This window comes from Pongo abelii, chromosome 1, assembly GCF_028885655.2.
Source record: "Pongo abelii isolate AG06213 chromosome 1, NHGRI_mPonAbe1-v2.0_pri, whole genome shotgun sequence".
Taxonomy (NCBI): domain Eukaryota; kingdom Metazoa; phylum Chordata; class Mammalia; order Primates; family Hominidae; genus Pongo; species Pongo abelii.
The window spans coordinates 76,675,963-76,696,428 of NC_071985.2; the positions used below are offsets into that span (position 1 = coordinate 76,675,963).

The 20,466-nt window shown below is 39.5% G+C and overlaps 1 protein-coding gene and 1 pseudogene across 7 annotated transcripts in view; both read left to right on the forward strand.

Moving 5' to 3' along the window:
• The window catches only part of TNFSF4 (TNF superfamily member 4), a 304,073-nt gene that overhangs the window by 114,350 nt on the left and 169,257 nt on the right, over positions 1-20,466 (forward strand). The gene's annotated exons all lie outside the window — the stretch shown is intronic.
• Positions 3,098-18,522, forward strand: LOC129048792 (centrosomal protein of 57 kDa-like; annotated as a pseudogene).

Here is a 20,466-nt window from a genome sequence, read left to right on the forward strand (position 1 = left end):
CCATGCTGTTTTGGTTACTGTAGCCTTGTAGTATAGTTTGAAGTCAGGTAGCGTGATGTCTCCAGCTTTGTTCTTTTGGCTTAGGATTGACTTGGCGATGTGGGCTCTTTTTTGGTTCCATATGAACTTTAAAGTAGTTTTTTCCAATTCTGTGAAGAAAGTCACTGGTAGCTTGATGGGGATGGCATTGAATCTATAAATTACCTTGGGAAGGATGGCCATTTTCATGATATTGATTCTTCCTACCCATGAGCATGGAATGTTCTTCCATTTGTTTGTATCCTCTTTTATTTCCTTGAGCAGTGGTTTGTAGTTCTCCTTGAAGAGGTCTTTCACATCCCTTGTAAGTTGGCTTCCTAGGTATTTTATTCTCTTTGAAGCAATTGTGAATGGGAGTTCACTCATGATTTGGCTCTCTGTTTGTCTGTTATTGATGTATAAGAATGCTTGTGATTTTTGCACATTGATTTTGTATCCTGAGACTTTGCTGAAGTTGCTTATCAGCTTAAGGAGATTTTGGGCTGAGACAATGGGGTTTTCTAGATATACTATCATGTCATCTGCAAACAGGGACAATTTGACTTCCTCTTTTCCTAATTGAATACCCTTGATTTCCTTCTCCTGCCTAATTGCCCTGGCCAGAACTTCCAACACTATGTTGAATAGAAGTGGCGAGAGAGGGCATCCCTGTCTTGTGCCAGTTTTCAAAGGGAATGCTTCCAGTTTTTGCCCATTCAGTATGATATTGGCTGTGGGTTTGTCATAAATAGCTCTTATTATTTTGAGATACGTCCCATCAATTCCTAATTTATTGAGAGTTTTTAGCATGAAGGGTTGTTGAATTTTATCAAAGGCCTTTTCTGCATCTATTGAGATAATCATGTGGTTTTTGTCTTTGGTTCTGTTTATATGCTGGATTACATTTATTGATTTGCATATATTGAACCAGCCTTGCATCCCAGGGATGAAGCCCACTTGATCATGGTGGATAAGCTTTTTGATGTGCTGCTGGATTCTGTTTGCCAGTATTTTATTGAGGATTTTTGCATCAATGTTCATCAAGGATATTGGTCTGAAATTCTCTTTTTTTGTTGTGTCTCTGCCAGGCTTTGGTATCAGGATGATGCTGGCCTCATAAAATGAGTTAGGGAGGATTCCCTCTTTTTCTATTGATTGGAATAGTTTCAGAAGGAATGGTACCAGCTCCTCCTTGTACCTCTGGTAGAATTCGGCTGTGAATCCATCTGGTCCTGGACTTTTTTTGGTTGGTAAGCTATTGATTATTGCCACAATTTCAGCTCCTGTTATTGGTCTATTCAGAGATTCAACTTCTTCTTGGTTTAGTCTTGGGAGGGTGTATGTGTTGAGGAATTTATCCATTTCTTCTAGATTTTCTAGTTTATTTGCATAGAGGTGTTTGTAATATTCTCTGATGGTAGTTTGTATTTCTGTGGGATCGGTGGTGATATCCCCTTTATCATTTTTTATTGCATCTATTTGATTCTTCTCTCTTTTTTTCTTTATTAATCTTGCTAGCAGTCTATCAATTTTGTTGATCCTTTCAAAAAACCAGCTCCTGGATTCATTGATTTTTTGAAGCGTTTTTTGTGTCTCTATTTCCTTCAGTTCTGCTCTGATTTTAGTTATTTCTTGCCTTCTGCTAGCTTTTGAATGTGTTTGCTCTTGCTTTTCTAGTTCTTTTAATTGTGATGTTAGGGTGTCAATTTTGGATCTTTCCTGCTTTCTCTTGTGGGCATTTAGTGCTATAAATTTCCCTCTACACACTGCTTTGAATGCATCCCAGAGATTCTGGTATGTTGTGTCTTGGTTCTCGTTGGTTTCAAAGAACATCTTTATTTCTGCCTTCATTTCGTTATGTACCCAGTAGTCATTCAGGAGCAGGTTGTTCAGTTTCCATGTAGTTGAGCGGTTTTGAGTGAGATTCTTAATCCTGAGTTCTAGCTTGATTGCACTGTGATCTGAGAGACAGTTTGTTACAATTTCTGTTCTTTTACATTTATTGAGGAGAGCTTTACTTCCAAGTATATGGTCAATTTTGGAATAGGTGTGGTGTGGTGCTGAAAAAAATGTATATTCTGTTGATTTGGGGTGGAGAGTTCTGTAGATGTCTATTAGGTCCGCTTGGTGCAGAGCTGAGTTAAATTCCTGGGTATCCTTGTTGACTTTCTGTCTCGTTGATCTGTCTAATGTTGACAGTGGGGTGTTAAAGTCTCCCATTATTAATGTGTGGGAGTCTAAGTCTCTTTGTAGGTCACTCAGGACTTGCTTTATGAATCTGGGTGCTCCTGTATTGGGTGCATATATATTTAGGATAGTTAGCTCTTCTTGTTGAATTAATCCCTTTACCATTATGTAATGGCCTTGTCTCTTATGATCTTTGTTGGTTTAAAGTCTGTTTTATCAGAGACTAGGATTGCAACCCCTGCCTTTTTTCGTTTTCCATTTGCTTGGTAGATCCTCCTCCATCCTTTTATTTTGAGCCTATGTATGTCTCTGCACGTGAGATGGGTTTCCTGAATACAGCACACTGATGGGTCTTGAGTCTTTATCCAATTTGCCAGTCTGTGTCTTTTAATTGGAGCATTTAGTCCATTTACATTTAAAGTTAATATTGTTATGTGTGAATCTGATCCTGTCATTATGATATTAGCTGGATAGTTTGCTCATTAGTTTATGCAGTCTCTTCCTAGTCTCAATGGTCTTTACATTTCGGTATGATTTTGCAGTGGCTGGTACCGGTTGTGCCTTTCCATGTTTAGCGCTTCCTTCAAGAGCTCTTTTAGGGCAGGCCTGGTGGTGACAAAACCTCTCAGCATTTGCTTGTCTGTAAAGTATTTTATTTCTCCTTCACTTATGAAGCTTAGTTTGGCAGGATATGAAACTCTGGGTTGAAAATTCTTTTCTTTAAGAATGTTGAATATTGGCCCCCACTCTCTTCTGGCTTGTAGGGTTTCTGCTGAGAGATCCGCTGTTAGTCTGATGGGCTTCCCTTTGATGGTAACCCGTCCTTTCTCTCTGGCTGCCCTTAACATTTTTTCCTTCATTTCAACTTTGGTGAATCTGACAATTATGTGTCTTGGAGTTGCTCTTCTCGAGGAGTATCTTTGTGGCGTTCTCTGTATTTCGTGCATCTGAATGTTGGCCTGCCTTGCTAGATTGGGGAAGTTCTCCTGGATAATATCCTGCAGAGTGTTTTCCAACTTGTTTCCATTCTCCCCCTCACTTTCAGGTACACCAATCAGACGTAGATTTGGTCTTTTCACATAGTCCCACATTTCTTGGAGGCTTTGCTCATTTCTTTTTATTCTTTTTTCTCTAAACTTCCCTTCTCGCTTCATTTCATTCATTTCATCTTCCAGGGCTGATACCCTTTCTTCCATTTGATCGCATCGGCTCCTGAGGCTTCTGCATTCTTCACGTAGTTCTCGAGCCTTGGTTTTCAGCTCCATCAGCTCCTTTAAGCACTTCTCTGTATTGGTTATTCTAGTCATACATTCTTCTAAATTTTTTTAGAAAAGTATTCTAAAATACTTTTTTCTTTTTATTTTTTTGAACAATATGTTATGAACCCCATTCCACATCAGTACATATATGTATACCTAGTCTTCTTAAGAAATGCAAAATATAGATATAGTATAATTAAATGAATCCCCTATAGATAGACATTTAGGATATTTTTATTCTTTCCTTATTATAAACAATGCTAAACTGAAATCCATAAAAATATCTTTGTACACATTTTTGAGTGTTTCTGGACATCAGATTCCTAGGAATTAAATTTCTGGATCAAAGGCTTTGGGTTTAAAAATGTCTGTTATTTATTACCAAATTGTCCTTCAAAAAATGGTTGGCTTTCACATGGTCACAAAATTTATGATTAAGGCCAGATTGAGTTATGTGGTTGTCCCCAACAGACTAAGAAAGTGGCACCAGTGTGTGGCAGGGGTTTCTAAGCCCAGCACTAGCACCTTTCCCCCTTTCCATCAGGGGTTCAGCTTAGGATCACCCCTGGTGGGCAGCTCCTGAGTTTTGAAGGAGAGTATGAGAACCCAGCTGTCTCGGACCTATGGAGGCTCCCTGGGTGACGTTGGTCTCTGCTGCTTCTGGTTCTCAGTTCTCAAACATCTTAACTGAATCATCAAGTCCTCAAGGAAGCCTGGTTCAGCATTCTTCATCTCCAAATGTAGTATATCCATTTGATAAGCCTTTCCTTAATAGTGATCTATGACACTCCCCAAATAAGCCTACACTTGCCTATCCAGAAAGCAACAGCAGAGCTATATTTTCTGCTCTTAAGAATCTTCAAGGTAAGATTTGATGCTTGGAACTTGAAAGGATTCTGGCAGAAGAAAGTGTGAAAACCTTGTCTAGAGAAACAATTGAATCCAAGAAAGTACTGGATGAAGAGATATGGGAAAAGGAGAATTCAAAGAATGAAGAATCAAAGCACAATCAAGAACTGATATCTCAGTTGATAGCTGCAGAAAATAAATGTAATCTTTTAGGAAAACAATTGGAATACATGTGAAATATGATAAAGCATGCAGAAAGGGAGAGGACATCTGTGTTAGAGAAACAGGTTTCCCTAGAAAGAGAATGGCAATACAATCAAAGACATGTTTGGAGCCAACTTGAAAAATTAGATCTTTTTGAATGGGAGTATAACTTTCCACAGTGCAGGCCCTTGCAGAAAGAAAAATGTAAGAGTTGGTAGCAAAACTCTTTGAAGAAGAACAGGAAAGGAAACACATACAAACTAAGGCAGCTAAGTTACAGACTGGCCTAGAAACAAATAGACTTATTGTTGAAGATAAGGCAAGTCCACATTTTCCCAGTGCAAGAAGAATTCTTAAAAAAGTCAAAATCACAAGAAAAACTAAGTTCTAGGAACTATTTTGGTGCACCAGTATATTATAGATTATGTTTGGGTGATGTGCCATTTGTAGCTGGGAAGTCCACAAGTCTTAGCCATGCTGTGGCAGCCAGTGTTCAGCTTGTCTTGCATTGCATCTAATGAAGCAACACAGTAAAGCTTTCTGCAGTGATCAGTCATTAGTGTTCCTTTGGCAAAGCAAGCATCTTCATGAGGTGTTAAAGGTAAGAAGTTGTCATTAATACCTCCCTCCTCTGACAGCATTAATGAGGAATTGTCAGAAGTCTTACAGACTTTACAGGACGAATTTGGACATAGGAGCTTTAATCACCAGCAGCATGCAAAACTTACCCAGGAGTTGCCAACTGTTGACCTGAAAGACAACTTAGTGTGTGAATCGGAGGCATTAGTCAGAAGAATGGAGGCAAAAGCCAACCAAATAACTGAAGTTTGAAAATACCACGCCCAGCTGGAGAAACAGAAGGTAGAGAAGCAGAAGAAGGAATTAAAAGTTACCAAAAAGACTCTGGATGAAGAAGGAAAGAGCAACAGCCATTCTTCTGGACCACAAATAAGAAGGCGTACAGTATGAGTGCAACATGAACTGTACACACAATTGTCATCATGTTGATGTGAATCATAATTTCAACTAGATGAAGCCATGTTAACCTTTTATAAATTTGCCAATGAAGTCAATAAAGCATTTTTTAAAAAAGAAAACACTGAAACTTCCCTTAACAGCCTGTTAACAAAGGTTTTCTTTATTATAAACTCTCAAAATTGCATTTCTAAATAGAAAATGAATGTATTGATGATAAGAAAAAACTAGTAACTTAGTATTTAACTTATTTGCCATTCTCATGCTTACATAGAAATTAAGCCCAAGAAGACTGATTTTCCTCATGGTATATGATAAGATACTCCAAGAGTGCTAATGGACATGTTAGTCACATATTAGAGGAATTCCTTTATATGGCCCTCTTGGAATTGATGGAGATAGAGTTCTAGGATTGTATCCAGATATCCAGCATGAATTGTCATGGCTACCTAGGCACTAGGCATGTCAAACCTTTCTATAGTTAAAGCTTTTAATTTACGATCCTTAAATAGATTTTGGAGTATTTGTGAATCTCCTGAAATTATATGTAAACTTTTGCTTTTGGGGCCAGTTTTCTGATGAGTAGGTTTGTAGCTTGATCAAATTCACAACAGTGAGTCCGTAGACCCAAGGAAAGTGAGAATCAGTGCTCTGGTGACATGGTAAATATGTGTCTCAACCATCCTTTTAACAATGAAAACTTTTGTTATCTATTTGTTTGGAAAAGAAAAGAAAGAAAGTGGTACCTATGCATTCTTTTTTTTTGAGATGGAGTCTTGCTCTGTCATTCAGGCTAGAGTGCAGTGGTGCGATCTCGGCTCACTGCAACCTCTGCCTTCTGGGTTCAAGCGATTCTCCTGCCTCAGCCTCTTGAGTAGCTGGGATTACAGGTGCACACCACCACGCCCAGCTAATTTTTGTATTTTTAGTAGAGATGGGGTTTCACCATGTTGGCCAGGCTGGTCTTGACTCCTGACTTCAGATGATCCTCCCACCTATAAGTTGTTGGTCATACTTATGAAGAGGGGTGGCTCAGTGATGTGTGACGAAAGGGCAGAAAGGAGGGGTCTCTACAGCAGAGCTCTGCTGCTTCTCTCTCATCCCGAGCAATTCTGCTCTGGTTCAAATGTGTAGATCCACTCAGCGGATCAAAACCCCTGCAGTCATCTGAACCCACCTATTTTAAAAGGCAGTTTAACAAACATCTGGTTTTATTCAAGCATGGTTTTAAGGGGATTTCACCTCCCATTTCCTCCTTCACAAGAAGTTATCAAATTATTCCTTGTAACCACATTCAGTAAGCTGCATGAGATGAGTTCTAGTACACATGCATGATTTTCTTCATCTCTCTATCTTTCCAGGACTGTTGCCCCATGGTTAGTTTGGCTAGCCCCTTCACTTTCTCTGCCCATTTTCCATCATAGGGCTGTTCAGGCACCTCTTCTCAGCAGCCCGTGTGAAATGCCCCCTTTGCCTATCAGCAATGCATAGTGTAGGCATGTGTTGCCTCGCACCTTTTCTTGCAGCCTTGTTCTTGCTCACATGATGACTTTAATAATTTATGTGGGTTATTACTTCCCTTCCACCCCCTAATTTCTCACAAATGGGTTCCTTGCCCGCACAGTGAGTCCTGCTCTGAAGTTTCTTTTCCACAAGGGGCCCCTCAGTTTAGCTTCTTGTTGAAGTTCTTCTCTATTTCTTTGGACCTCTTCCTGTTTCTGTCACTTGCAGTACCATAGCTAAGTCTGCTATCTCCAGCTATCCACGTTTTGTAATTCAACAGTAAAAGCCAAGGTCATAAAAGCAACAAGCCGGTTGGATCTTCACAACTAGTCTCAGGATTTCTAGCTCTCTTTGGTAAATATAAATCAAGCATGGTAAGTAGAATCAACCATATCCCTTTTGAAGGCAGTCTTTGATCTTCAAAATTGTCATATTTATTTTAACAACATGCTTAGCTATTGCAACCCACATGTAGTGGGAGAAAATGTTTGAAAGGCTTTTCTGCCACAGTCAGCAGTGACTTGTCAGACAAACAACTTCTGAGGTGCAACTTTGGTCCTGACAGCTCTCATTCCATAAGGCACAGTGCAGGAGAATGGGAAGCCAGGAGACTTCAGAGAAAAGGTGTCTGTTTCATGGGCATATGCTCTTCACCTGTCAATAGACACTTTTAAGAAAGCATCCAAACAAAGGAGATGGATATAGTTCTCTCTCCAAGGGTAGAATCTGAACTGAGTCTGTGTTATCAGCCAGCTAGTTGGAATGGGGAGAGGCCAAGGATATTGATTGGCAGTATGGCTGCTGGCCTGTGTGGCCATCATAGCCAGAGTGGACAATATAATAATAGATATTGACCCTATGGTCATATAATCTGATCAATGTCCTTAGATCAGCAAGCTTCTCACTATGTGTTGTATAAAATACTGGTGTGCAGAGAATGAGATGTTGACTTCTTAATCCTCTGAGCCCAGGCAGGACCTGGAACATCAGGGACCATGTGGGCTGCTCACCTTTGGCCTCAAGTAGCTTCTCCCATTTGCCCCTGTGTGCAGTACAAATAACATCACTTTCTCTATGTGTCCTGAAATGGAAAGATTGGAAACACTATCTTAGCAGACCTGCCCTTAAAGGCTAGTGGTTTAAGAAAGTATAAGGTTTAGGATAGATAGATCATCCTAAGAAGGAAGCATGAAGGAAAATAAACATGAGAAGGAAACATGAAGGAAAATAATCCCAGAAAAGTGTAATCCAGTATGCTAATGTGAAAATAGTAAAGAGAGGAAGGAGAATGCCATTGGATGGCTAAGGAAGTCAGCAGATGTAGTTGTTTTTTTTTTTTTTTTTCCAGCTGGTAAAAAGAAAGTCCTTGAATTTTTCTTTTTTCTTTTTTTTTTTTTAAATATAAAACTCTTAGACTCTGACTGGCATTTGCTTATGCTTGTCTAAGAATGGTGTTTTAAAATCTTTTTATTCCAAACACCTAACACAGGGCCTATCACATATAAGTATTTATTGATCAAATGTTTGTTGAAATGACCAGGCATGAAGTGATTGCAAAAGAAGAAACTCATTCATTCATTCAACTCAAAAAACATTTTCTAGTTACTACTATGGGCGAGGCTTTGGACATTCAAATGAGTTAGAAATATCATAGTTTTCAAGGAATTCATAGTTCAGAAGATAAGGCATGTTGATAATACATTATTACGTATGGCATAACAGAGGCTGCACAAGATAAAGTTAAACACTAAGAAGGGATAATCAATTTTATCCTGGAGAGTGGTTAGGAAACCAGAGGAATGCTTTAACTGGGTTTATTTTTAAAGGTTGATTGAAATGTAATATACATGTATAGTAAATGTACAGCTTAATAAAATTTGACAAATTGAACACACCATGTAAGCCAGGTGCCTAGAAAGATCTCTTATTTTTCTTCCCAGTTACTATCCACCAAAAGTAAGACCTATCTGACTTTAAACAGCATATAGCAGTGATGCCTGCAACTAGTGCCTTGTATAACAGGAATGACACAATATGTATACTTTTCTGTCTGGCTTCTTTCAACAAACATTATGTCTGTGACATTCATCTATATTATTAGATATGAGTAAAGATCATTCAGTCTCATTGTATGATATTCCATTGTCAGAATATGCATGCATTCATTCCTGCATTTATTTACCTACTATTTGGTGGACATTTTTAGTCTCTGACTGTTACAAATAGTTCTGCTATGAAATTCTAATACATGTGCTTTAATGAACATATGTATGCATTTTTGTTGAATGTACACCCAGGAGTGCAATTGTTTGTTCTTATGGTATATTAAGCTTTATAGATACTTCCAAATAGTTTTCCAGAGTGGTTGTACTAACTTATACTCCCAGCAGCAGTCTATGAGGGTTCTGGTTGCTCCACTTCCTTGCAAACAATATTTTTTCTTTTCATTTTAGCAATTCTCATGGCACCATATTGTAGTTTAGCAGACTTTTGAAAGATGCATTGTATTTTATTAGGCAAATGGGGTGATAGAGTGAGTCCTGGGGAGGATCAAAAAAATAAGAAAGCAGGGAGCCTGTTGGAGTCGTCAGCAGCTCTCCTTGGAGGCACTAGGGGAGAATCTATTTCCTTGTTTTTTTCTAGCTTCAAGAGGCTGCCCAAATTCCTTGGTTCCTGACCCTACATCATTCCAACTTCCTTCCATCATCACATCCCCTTCTCTGACTCTGACTCGCCTACTTTTCTCTGTAAGGACCCTTGCGATTACATTGGGTCCACCTGGCTAATCCAGGCTAACCCACCCATCTCAAAATCCTTAACTTAATCATGTCTGCAGATTCCTTTATCATGCAACTTACATAGTTACAGGTTCTGGGGATTAGGACATGAACATCTTTTGGAGACCGTTTTTCAGTCTACCATGGTTATGTTGTAGCCTCACCTTATCTATACTATAGTGTGTGTTATTCTTATTTATGTGGGCCAGGTGCTAAGCAGAGTGGTGTGATGGAAGAGGCCGAGTGCGGTGGCTCCCGCCTGTAATCCCAGTACTTTGGGAGGCTGAGGTGGGCAGATTACCTGAGGTTGGGAGTTTGAGACCAGCCTGACCCAACATGGAGAAACCCCTTCTCTACTAAAAATACAAAAATTAGCCAGGCGTGGTGGTGCATGCCTGTAATCCCAGCTACTCGGGAGGCTGAGGCAGGAGAATCACTTGAACCCAGGAAGTGGAGGTTGCAGTGAGCCGAGATTGCACCATTACACTCCAGCCTGGGCAACAAGAGCAAAACTCCATCTCAGAAAAAAAAAAAATAAATAAAAGGGTTGGTATGGAGTTAGCACACCAGGAACTCCCGGAACTCCCAGCAGGAACTCCCAGAACTGCTTCAGAGCTGTGAGGCCTTGGACGAATCATTTAAATTCTCCTGGTTCTCACTTTCTAGTTTGTGAAATGAGGCTATTGGACTAGGCCAAGGAAGGCAAATTCTTGCTGGGCATACTGTCAACCTTCCTTCTCGCACCCATGGCAGAGATTACTACTTGTTCAAGGCTCTTTCTCTTGTGATCTTGTGTCCCAGCCTAATCTTCCAAATAGCCACTACCAGAAGGCATGAGATAATACTGAGATGAAATCTAATTTCTGTCCCCAAAAATGATCATCTCTGAGGCCTACATCTTAAGCTGCCAAAACAACATAGGCTCCTAAAACTCAACTAACCTTATCATGGATCATCGAATGCCCAAAGTCAATTGACTTCCTTTCTTTTCTATATATTTTCTTCCCCAAGTTTTCTCTAACCTATTAACTTGGCTAATCAGTATTTTATATATCTTTGCTTCTCCTCTGAAGGGAGCAGTTAGGAACAAAAATAGAAATAATAATGTCCCCAGCTATCTTATCATCAATCAGGTATAAGTAAGAGTTGCCTACACAGAAACACTGCTCTGCCACCACACCCACGGCAATGCATGTACTTATACTTACACCTGTACCTACACTTACATTTTAAAGCCCATGTCATTTTTTTCCCCACACATTGATTTCTACATAGAACTTGCCTCTTCGTAACATACAGAGAACACAGCAACAAATTGTACTGTTGATTGCCAGACTAATGAGCTAGAAAGAACTCTCTCAAAAGCAATTGGCAACCAGGCATGACCAGGCATGTGAAACATCTCTCTGAGGGTGAGTGTGAAACATTAACATTAAAGACATATAGCTTGGATCATGAAAAAAAGCTACAAGACAGGATGTGAACTCACTTCTACTGGAAGAAGTATAATGCAAAGAATACTCAAGGGGACTTAAGTTGAGCACAAGAATCAAAGCCAGGTACTAGACCAAAAAACCAGAATAGTCAAATGATCACACTGTCTTGTGATACATGGTTTCTGGAATGCATTATGAAAAATGAAAGAGCACTTTTCTATTAAGATAACTGTCTCTTATCAGATTCTATCTAGGTTTGCTGTAACCTGATGCTTTCAACTCCATTTGTGGTTTATAAGATTTTCCAAAGAAGAAACAATTTTTCTTCTTATTCTAATACCCCTTCTCATCAAAATGGAATTTTGAGTTGCTTCATTTTATAACCACAGGACAGAGAAGATGCCTCTTCTGAGATCTGAGTTCCTCACTAGAAATTCTTGGTAGAGACAAAAATGTCTGGTGTCCTGGAATGGGTTGCCTTCCCTGAAAAGCCAGAGCATCCCTCCCCCACATTAAATGATTGCCCTCACATAAGCCTGCCTTATTTTTCTCCAAAATGTGTCAATATCTGAAATTATTTTATCAATCTGTTTACCTTGGGAGTGGCAACCCTGTAGATGATGAATTGGGGGTGCTGATCTAAGTTGCAGGCTTGTTTTCCTTGGCCAGCATAGTGGCCATAGATCAATTTTGAATTGAATGTCTTTAGACAAGCAGAAACTCTCCTGCTCAGCATAATCACCACTCCCTGTATTCTCACCCTTTACTATTTCACACATGTGAGTTCTCTGCATAGCCCAGCAAGGCATTTGATTATGGGAACCGTGGCTTCCCTGTAGCAGGTCTCCTGCCCTGGAATATAACTGCATGGCAGTGGGACCTCATCTGTACCCCAGCATGCATAATGGAAGGGATTCAACAAGTATGTGTTCACTGGGATATAAAATGAGAGGTTTTATTTTTGGCTTCTTCTAACTTGTTGTAGGTCAAAGAGGGGGCGTTCTGCACTTTTCATACTTTCACTTTCTCACCTGTGGAAGGTTTGAGTGGTACAATGTACATGGAGCTGAGAGGGAAATGGGTGGAGGCCGTGTTAAGATTCTTTTGGAGACAGCCCTCCAGAGTCAGCATTCACTAGACAATGAGAAACTCCCTTCTAGCCAGGCTTTTGCAAAGAACTGAGATGCTTCCTTAGACGGGAACAAAGGTTCACAAGTATTATTGTTGTAAGTCTCCTCTCTGTGAGAAATGAGATAATGATGAGTCAGCCAGTATGGTGGACAAGATAATGCTCCCTGACCCTGCAAAGATGTCCACATGCAAATCCCACAAACCTGTGATTTTGTTACCTTATATAGCAAAAGGGACTTTGCAGATGTGATTAAATTAGAGTCCTTGAGATGGGGAGATTATTCCAGATTATCCATCCAGGTCAGCCCAATATCATCACAAGGATCCTTATGAGGGAAAGAGGAAGGCAGGAGAGTCTGAGTCAGAAAGAGTTATGTGATGACAGAAGCAGAGATAAGAATAATGCCATTGCTGGTGGCGGAGCATGAGCCAAGGGATGTGGGTGGCTGCTAGAAGCTGGAAAAGACTGGGAACAGATTATCTCCCAGAGCCTCCAGCAGGAATACAGCTCCCAACTATGCATAGGTTTTAGCCCAGTGAGACCTGTGTGGGACTTCTGACCTTCAAAACCATTAAGATAATAAACTTGTGCTGATCTAAGGCATTGTTTGTGGTAATTTATTATAGCAGCAATAGGAAGCGAATACAGTGAGTCAGTATTTATTGAGCATCATTTGTGAGCCAGGAACTGCATAATGTTCTCAGAATAAAAGATAGATATAGTCTTCAAATGTAATTTTGTAGGGAGGGTAACCTTTTTTAAAAAATTTTAATTTCTATTTTTCCAAAGTTTTTTATTTTTTATTTTTTGCATTTCAGTAACTTTATTGAAAGGTATATCCCTTAGTACTAAAACATAATGGTAGTTGATTAGTTTACCTCTGCCAACTCAAAATTAACAATGATGTATTCAAAATGTTGAAATTTATCAGCCTTTTGGGAAAACTAAAAAGTTACCCATAAAACAGGATATTGGCCTGAGATTTCCTTTTTTTGTTGTATCTCTGCCAGGTTTTGGTATCAGGATGATGCTGGCCTCATAAAATAAATTAGGGAGGAGTCCCTTCTTTTCAATTTTTTGGAATAGTTTCAGTAGGAATGGTACCAGCTCTTCTTTGTACATCTAGTAGAATTCAGCTGTGAATCCATCTTGTCCCTGGCTTTTTTGGGTTGGTAGGCTATTTATTACTGCCTCAATTTCAGAACTCATTATTGGTCTGTTCAGAGATTCAATTTCTTCCTGGTTCAGTTTTGGGAAGGTCTATGTGTCCAGGAATTTATCTGTTTCTTCTAGATTTTCTAGTTTATGTGCACAGAGATATTTATAATATTATCTGATGGTTTTTGAATTTCGGTGGGGTCAGTGGTAATATTCTCCTTATTATTTCTGATTGTGCCTATTCGAATCTTCTCTCTTTTCTACTTTATTAGTCTAGCTAGTGGTCTTATTTTATTAATTTTTTTAAAAAAGCCACCTCCTAGATTTGTTGACCTTTTGAATTTTTTTGTGTGTGTGTGTGTCTCGACCTCCTTCAATTCAGCCCTGATTTTGATTACTTCTTGTCTTCTTCAAGCTTTGGGATTTGTTTGCTCTTGTTTTTCTAGTTCTTTAGAATTATGGAACATGGACATTTTAATGAATTTCTTATTGCTATGAAGATGATGAACACTTAGAGACAATTACATCAATACAATTAAAACTGATTCCACAGAATGCTTATAAATGCATACATTTTCCTCCAAAGAAACATGTTTTTCACAGATTTAAGAAACAAATGATTTATATAGGATTCTCCAGATTCCTAAATATGTACAGATTTTTTTACTCTATAGAAACTGATGAGCAGTGGTTGAAAAAGAGAGTTGCTTTGTCTAACATGGCTCTTATGAAATTCTGTATCAATACACATTTTTCAGTAACCACACATTTTCCTTTTATTATTAAATGAAATTCTGGACACATCAGCATGCAGGACAAAACCATTCCCATTTCCAAACACTATTTCAAATGAGATCATGAGTGGCTGACAGCATGACTTAATTTTAGCCATACACACATGCACACGCACACAGGAGCGGGCACACACACAGGCACATGTGTTGCGGGAAGTCAGGGACCCCAAATGGAGGGACCTGCTGAAGCCATGACAGAAGAACATAACTTGTGAAGACTTCATGGACATTTTTTAGTTCTCCAAATTAGTACTTTTGTAATTTCTTATGCCTGTCTTTACTACAATCTCTAAACATAAATCGTGAAGATTTCATGGATATTTATCACTTCCCCAACCAATACTCTTATAATTTCCTATGCCTGTCTTTACTTTAATCTCTTAATCCCATCATCTTTGTAAGCTGAGGATGTATGTTGCCTCAGGACCCTGTGACGATTGCATTGACTGCACAAATTGTTCATAAAGCATGTGTTTTTGACCAATATGAAATCTGGGCACTTTGAAAAAAGAACAGGATAACAGTGATGTTGAGGGAACAAGGGAGATAACCATTGGGTCTGACTGCCTGGGAGCCAGGCAGAACAGAGCCATATTTCTCTTATTGCCAAAAACAGGTAAGAGAAATATCGCTGAATTATTTCCCCAGCAAAGAATATTAATAATTAACAGCCCTAGGAAAAGAATGCATTCCCAGGAGGAGGCCTCTAAAACGGCCGCTCTAGGGGTGTCTGCCTTATACAGTTGCAGATAAGGGATGAAATACACCCTGGCCTCCTGCAGCACCCCCAGGCTTGCTAGAATTAGGAAATTCCAGCCTGGCAAATTCTAGTCAGACCGGTTCTCTGCTCTTGAACCCTGTTAAGATGTTTATCAATGACAATGTGTGCACAGTGGGACATGGAACTTCATTAGTAATTCTAGTTTCATCCTGACCTTGTGATCTCGCCCTGACCTTCTGCCTTGTGATCTTTTATTGCCCTTGAAGCATGTGATCTCTGTGACCCACACCCTATTCGTACATTCCCTCCCCTTTGAAAATCATTAATAAAAACTTGCTGGTTTTATGGCTCAGGGAGCATCATGGAACCTGCCAACATGTGATGTCTTCTCCGGACACCCAGCTTTAAAATTTCTCTCTTTTGTACTCTATCCCTTTATTTGTAAGACTGGCCAACACTTAGGGAAAATAGAAAATAACCTACATTGAAATATCGGGGGCTGGTTTCCCCCATACACTTGCAAACACATGCACCATCCCCAGTCTTCTCTGTGACTTTTGACTAACATGGTCACAGCAGCAGTCAATGAGATCATGTTAGAAGATGACACACAAGTTAACAGTAAGGTGTCCCTGCTCCTGAGAACTCTGCCTGAGCACTGGCAGGGCTGCATCCCCGTGGATGTGAGTGAGGAACCCAGTGTCTCAGGTCTCTCTGGTTTACCAGAGAAAGTGAGCAGCTGTGGCAATGACGGTCACCAGTGTGCCTAAAACTCAATGGCCACCATAAGTATATATATTTTTTCTTCATTTCAAATTTTAATCAAAACTTGTATATAAGATTACTTTATTTCTGCATCTCCTTAATTTTTTCTTCCTTGTATTTGCCCTTTTCCTTTCCTACTTGGTGAGATTTGGCTTTCTGTTCAAGGATCTTTTTGCGGTCTTTGTCCAGTTTTAGCCTAGTGATAACCACCTTGCTGGGGTGAATGCCTACGTGGACAGTTGTGCCATTAGCCTTTTCCTGCTGCACCCATTCAATGTAGATGACATATTTCTTCCTGTAAACCTGGACTACTGTACTAATTTGCTGACCTTTATAGTGTCCTCGTACAACCTGAACTTCATTATCCTTTCGGTCAGGCATGGATTGAACATTGATATGGGCATTTAGTGCTATAAACTTCCCCCTTAACAGGGCCTTAGCTGTGTCCCAGAGATTCTGGTACATTGTATCTTTGTTCTCATTAGTTTCAAAGAACTTCTTGCCAAATTAAAAAATTTTGAAGCTTTAAAAAAATCTAGACCAAAGTGGGAGCAGCCAAAATGAAGTTCAGTCCCTTTTTGACTTCTGACCGAAGCAACAACCACAAAAGACATTTCAGTGCACCTTCCTACATTCACAGGAAGATTTACCTTGAGGGTAAATGTTAAGTAAATAGACGTGTGAGAGATGTTGTGACAGAGTAATTCAGGGTGCTATGAGACCATAACACAAAGAGAAACATAGCCTAGATTGGCATGATTGGATAGGGATGCTTAGGTTGAGATCTGAATGATGGGTAGCAATTGGCTAAGAGACGAGACAAGCTAAGAATGTTCCAGACAGAGGGAACAGAATGGGTGAAGGCCCAAAGTGAACATGATATGTTCATGGAGAAAGAAAATTCAGTGTAACTGGCAGGCTCAGAATGTGAGGAGAGAGGTAGGTGAGGCTGGAGAGGTAGGCAGGTCCCGATAATATAAGGCTTTGATGATCACATTAAGCTCATGCTAAGATTTTGGACTTATTATTAGTATTTTTTAGCCATAGAAAATGCTCAGAGTGTGTACTTTTCCTATGGGCTGCTGGTGACAGAACTGGATTTTCTTTCTAGTCTTTAGATAGACAGAGAGTCATTTTGGCAAGGGCTTTTGGAGCTTATCCATACCCTCATCTTCTCTCCTCTTACAGGAATAGGAGACTGTTTCACTTCCCTGTCCCTTTGCAGGTAGCTGGGGCCAGGTGACTACATCTGGCCAATGGGTCATTAGTAGAAGTAACATGTTATTTTGAGGTTGACTTATTGAATTGCCAGTGTGAGACCCTCCAGCATTCTTTTGGCCTGTTGTGCCAGCCTGTGAGCCTGCATGTTTTAGATGTTGCATCTAGAGGTTGGTGGAGGCACCAAGAATCTGGATTGCAGAGAGCTGCTACATGGAAGAGTTGCTCCAAAGTCTCTTGGACCCACAGCAAACTTTGAGTTAGCCTTTGTTCTGTTAAGCTCTTCTATTTTGGTGGTGTTCCTGCATAGCTTGGCTTTTTTTCTGATTAATTCGGTCATCTAATACAGTAGCTTCTTATCATCAGAATGAAACTGGGGAATAGTTTACACATAGAGAATGTTGGACACCCACTTGCCTTGTTCTGATATGGGCCTCAGGTAGAGTCAGGGGACTTATTGATATGTTTTATGTGGAGGAAGTACTGATTCTACCAGTCTGTCTTAGCCAGGATTACAATAACAGGGCATATGAGTTGAATTGTGCTGGCCTGCCCTGGGTACATCATATGTTACTTAAAAAACCCATTTTAATAATGCCAGTTGTTGTCTCAGGGATCCTAAGACATTCTTTGAGAAAACAGTATATTTCAGGAATGTCAGCAAAACCAAGCTTCAATAAAGCACTTTTGTTCTATGTAGCCTTCAAATAGAGGAACTTGATGCAGGGATGGAGGTATTTTTAATTAAGAGAGGAGCTACATGATTTATAGTGTGATGGGTCTGATCCACACAGTTCATTTATAACTTAGGTAAATATATACCATTTATTTTCTACAATAAATATAGTTTATGCTATACAATGTTCTACTCACTTCTGTTTTGAAGATTACATTCAACCTAGTTTACACAGGAACTTTTTATTCAATGTTGAATGAATATCCTAGGAAGGAGTTGAGAGCTCTTGAAAAGATTGGTAAGTGATTTGCTTTTTCTTAGCAAATATAGCAATAGGTATAACTGGTTTAAACTTAGATCCTTTTATACATGTATATAATTTTGTTTTAAATTAAAAATTTATAAAGAATTTTTGTCCATTGGTCATTCTCTGAGTTTCTTATGCTCCTGAGGATCCCGGAATATAAATATTTCCCCCAGACTTTCTCTTATCTTACTGAGCATCCTACAGCTTAAAAGAATTTAAGTACTTGTGTATTCTTATTCCCAAGATTTATATGGAGTCTTTTGAGTTTAACCAAAGCATTGTCACACTGTCATTGGAAAAGTGAGACTGGGGAAATCAGTGAATGCCACTTTGTCAGTTAGAGACAGAGCTAATACTGCAGCCTGTCTACCTTACAGGTTATTGTAGAGCTGAAGTGCATTACTTCAGAAAAGATGGTAATATATAGTATATTTATACTATATTTATAACAGAGTTCAAAAAGTCCATTGAATACATTTAGGACTTCAATGGATTTCTGATGCAATATGGGGCAGAGTTCTGTTGTAAAACACTAAACAAAAACAAGCAAGGGGGCCGGGCATGGTGGCTCAAGCCTGTAATCCCAGCACTTTGGGAGGCCAAGGCGGGTGGATCATGATGTCAGGAGATAGAGACCATCCTGGCTAATGTGGTGAAACCCCGTCTCTACTAAAAATACAAAAAAATTAGCTGGGTGTGGCAGCAGGTGCCTGTAGTCCCAGCTACTCGGGGGGCTGAGGCAGGAGAATGGCATGAACCTGGGATGGGGAGCTTGCAGTAAGCCATGATAGCAGCACTGCACTCCAGCCTGGGAGAGAGAGGGAGACTCCGTCTAAAAAAAAAAATAATAAAAACAAGCAAGGAAGCAAGGGAAACTTAAAGTCAAGATGTGGAGATTTTTCACTGCTCACCTTTGTTCAGACCTGTGTTGGGGAGACTGCTTTGTCAGTTAAGATAGGCTAGGTTGTGGTACAATAACAAACAATTCTAAAATCTCAGTGGCTTAACACAACACAGGTTTATTTATCACTCACTGTATATGTCCTAGTTTTGCCTGGTCCTATGGTTACATTGCCCATTTCATCCAAATTTTTTATATTCATTGGTTGTTCATAGTATTTTCTTATGATGTTAATGTTTGTAAGATTTGTGGTGGTCTTTTTCATGCATGATACTAATAATTTGTGCCTTTTCTTTTTTTCTTGATCATTCTTGCTAGGGGTTTATGCACTTTATTAGCTTTTTCAGAGGACTAGCTTTTGGCTTTGTTGGTTTTCTTTCTATTGAATGTTTATTTTGCATTTTGTTGATTTTTGTTCTTATCATTATTTTATTTCTTATATTTGATTTGGGTTTAATGTGCTTTTGTTTTTCAAGTTTTTTGAGATGGGTACTGTATTAGTTTGTTTTCACGCTGCTGATAAAGACATACCTGAGATCGGGCAATTTACAAAAGAAAGAAGTTTAATGGACTCACAGTTCCCCGTGGCTGAGGAGGCCTCACAATCATGGTGGAAGGTAAAAGGCATATCTCACATGGCAGCAGACAAGAGGAGAGAGTGAGAATCAAGTGAAATTGTTATAAATAAATCAAGTGAAATCGTTATAAAATGATCAGATCTCATGAGACTTTTATTCACTACTACGAGAACAGTATGGGGGAAACTGCCCCCATGATTCAATTATCTCCCACTTGGTCCCTCCCACAACATGAGGGAATTATGGGAGCTATAATTCAAGATGAGATTTGGGTGGGGACACAGCCAAACCATATTAGGTACTTAGATTATTGATCTTCTTTCTCCTTTTCTACATATTTCAAGCTCTGTTTTTTCTAAGTTCTGCTTTAGCTGCATTCCATGAATTGGAAAATCACTGTCTTAGACTCAATCCCAAGGTTACACCTTAGGCCAGTGATTCTCAACTAGGAGTGATTTTGTCCACTTCCCCTGCCAGGAACATTTGGCAATATCTGGAGGCATTTTTGGTTGTCACACTTGAAAGAAGGGAGCTACTGGCATCTAGTGAGTAGAGGCTAGGTGTGCTGCTCTAAATTCTATAATGCACAGGACAACTCTTTACAAAAAAGAATTATCTGGCCCCAAATGTCAATGTTGCTGAGGTTGAGAAGCCTTGTGGGCTAGACCTACATTGCCAGTAGTTGCACACCCCCTTGCCATAGTGCCCGCCACATGACTTGTTCCTTGTTCTTTCAAATTCCAGAGATGCTGTCCCTGATAACCCTGTACACATAACTCTGCATAAAATAAAATGATTTCTTTCTGCCTGCCTTCTTCCAATAGAATAGAAGCTTTGTGAATGCAGGGCTTTGTCTATTTCATTTACTTTCCTTTCCTAGTATGTAGAACAATGTTGAATGAGTTAATACTTATTGCATGATTGAGTGCATTGTTGCATGGGAAAGACTGTCTCATTCCCAGTGTGTGGCACTGAAAATACAGTGGTAAATAAGGCAGAGGTAGTGTA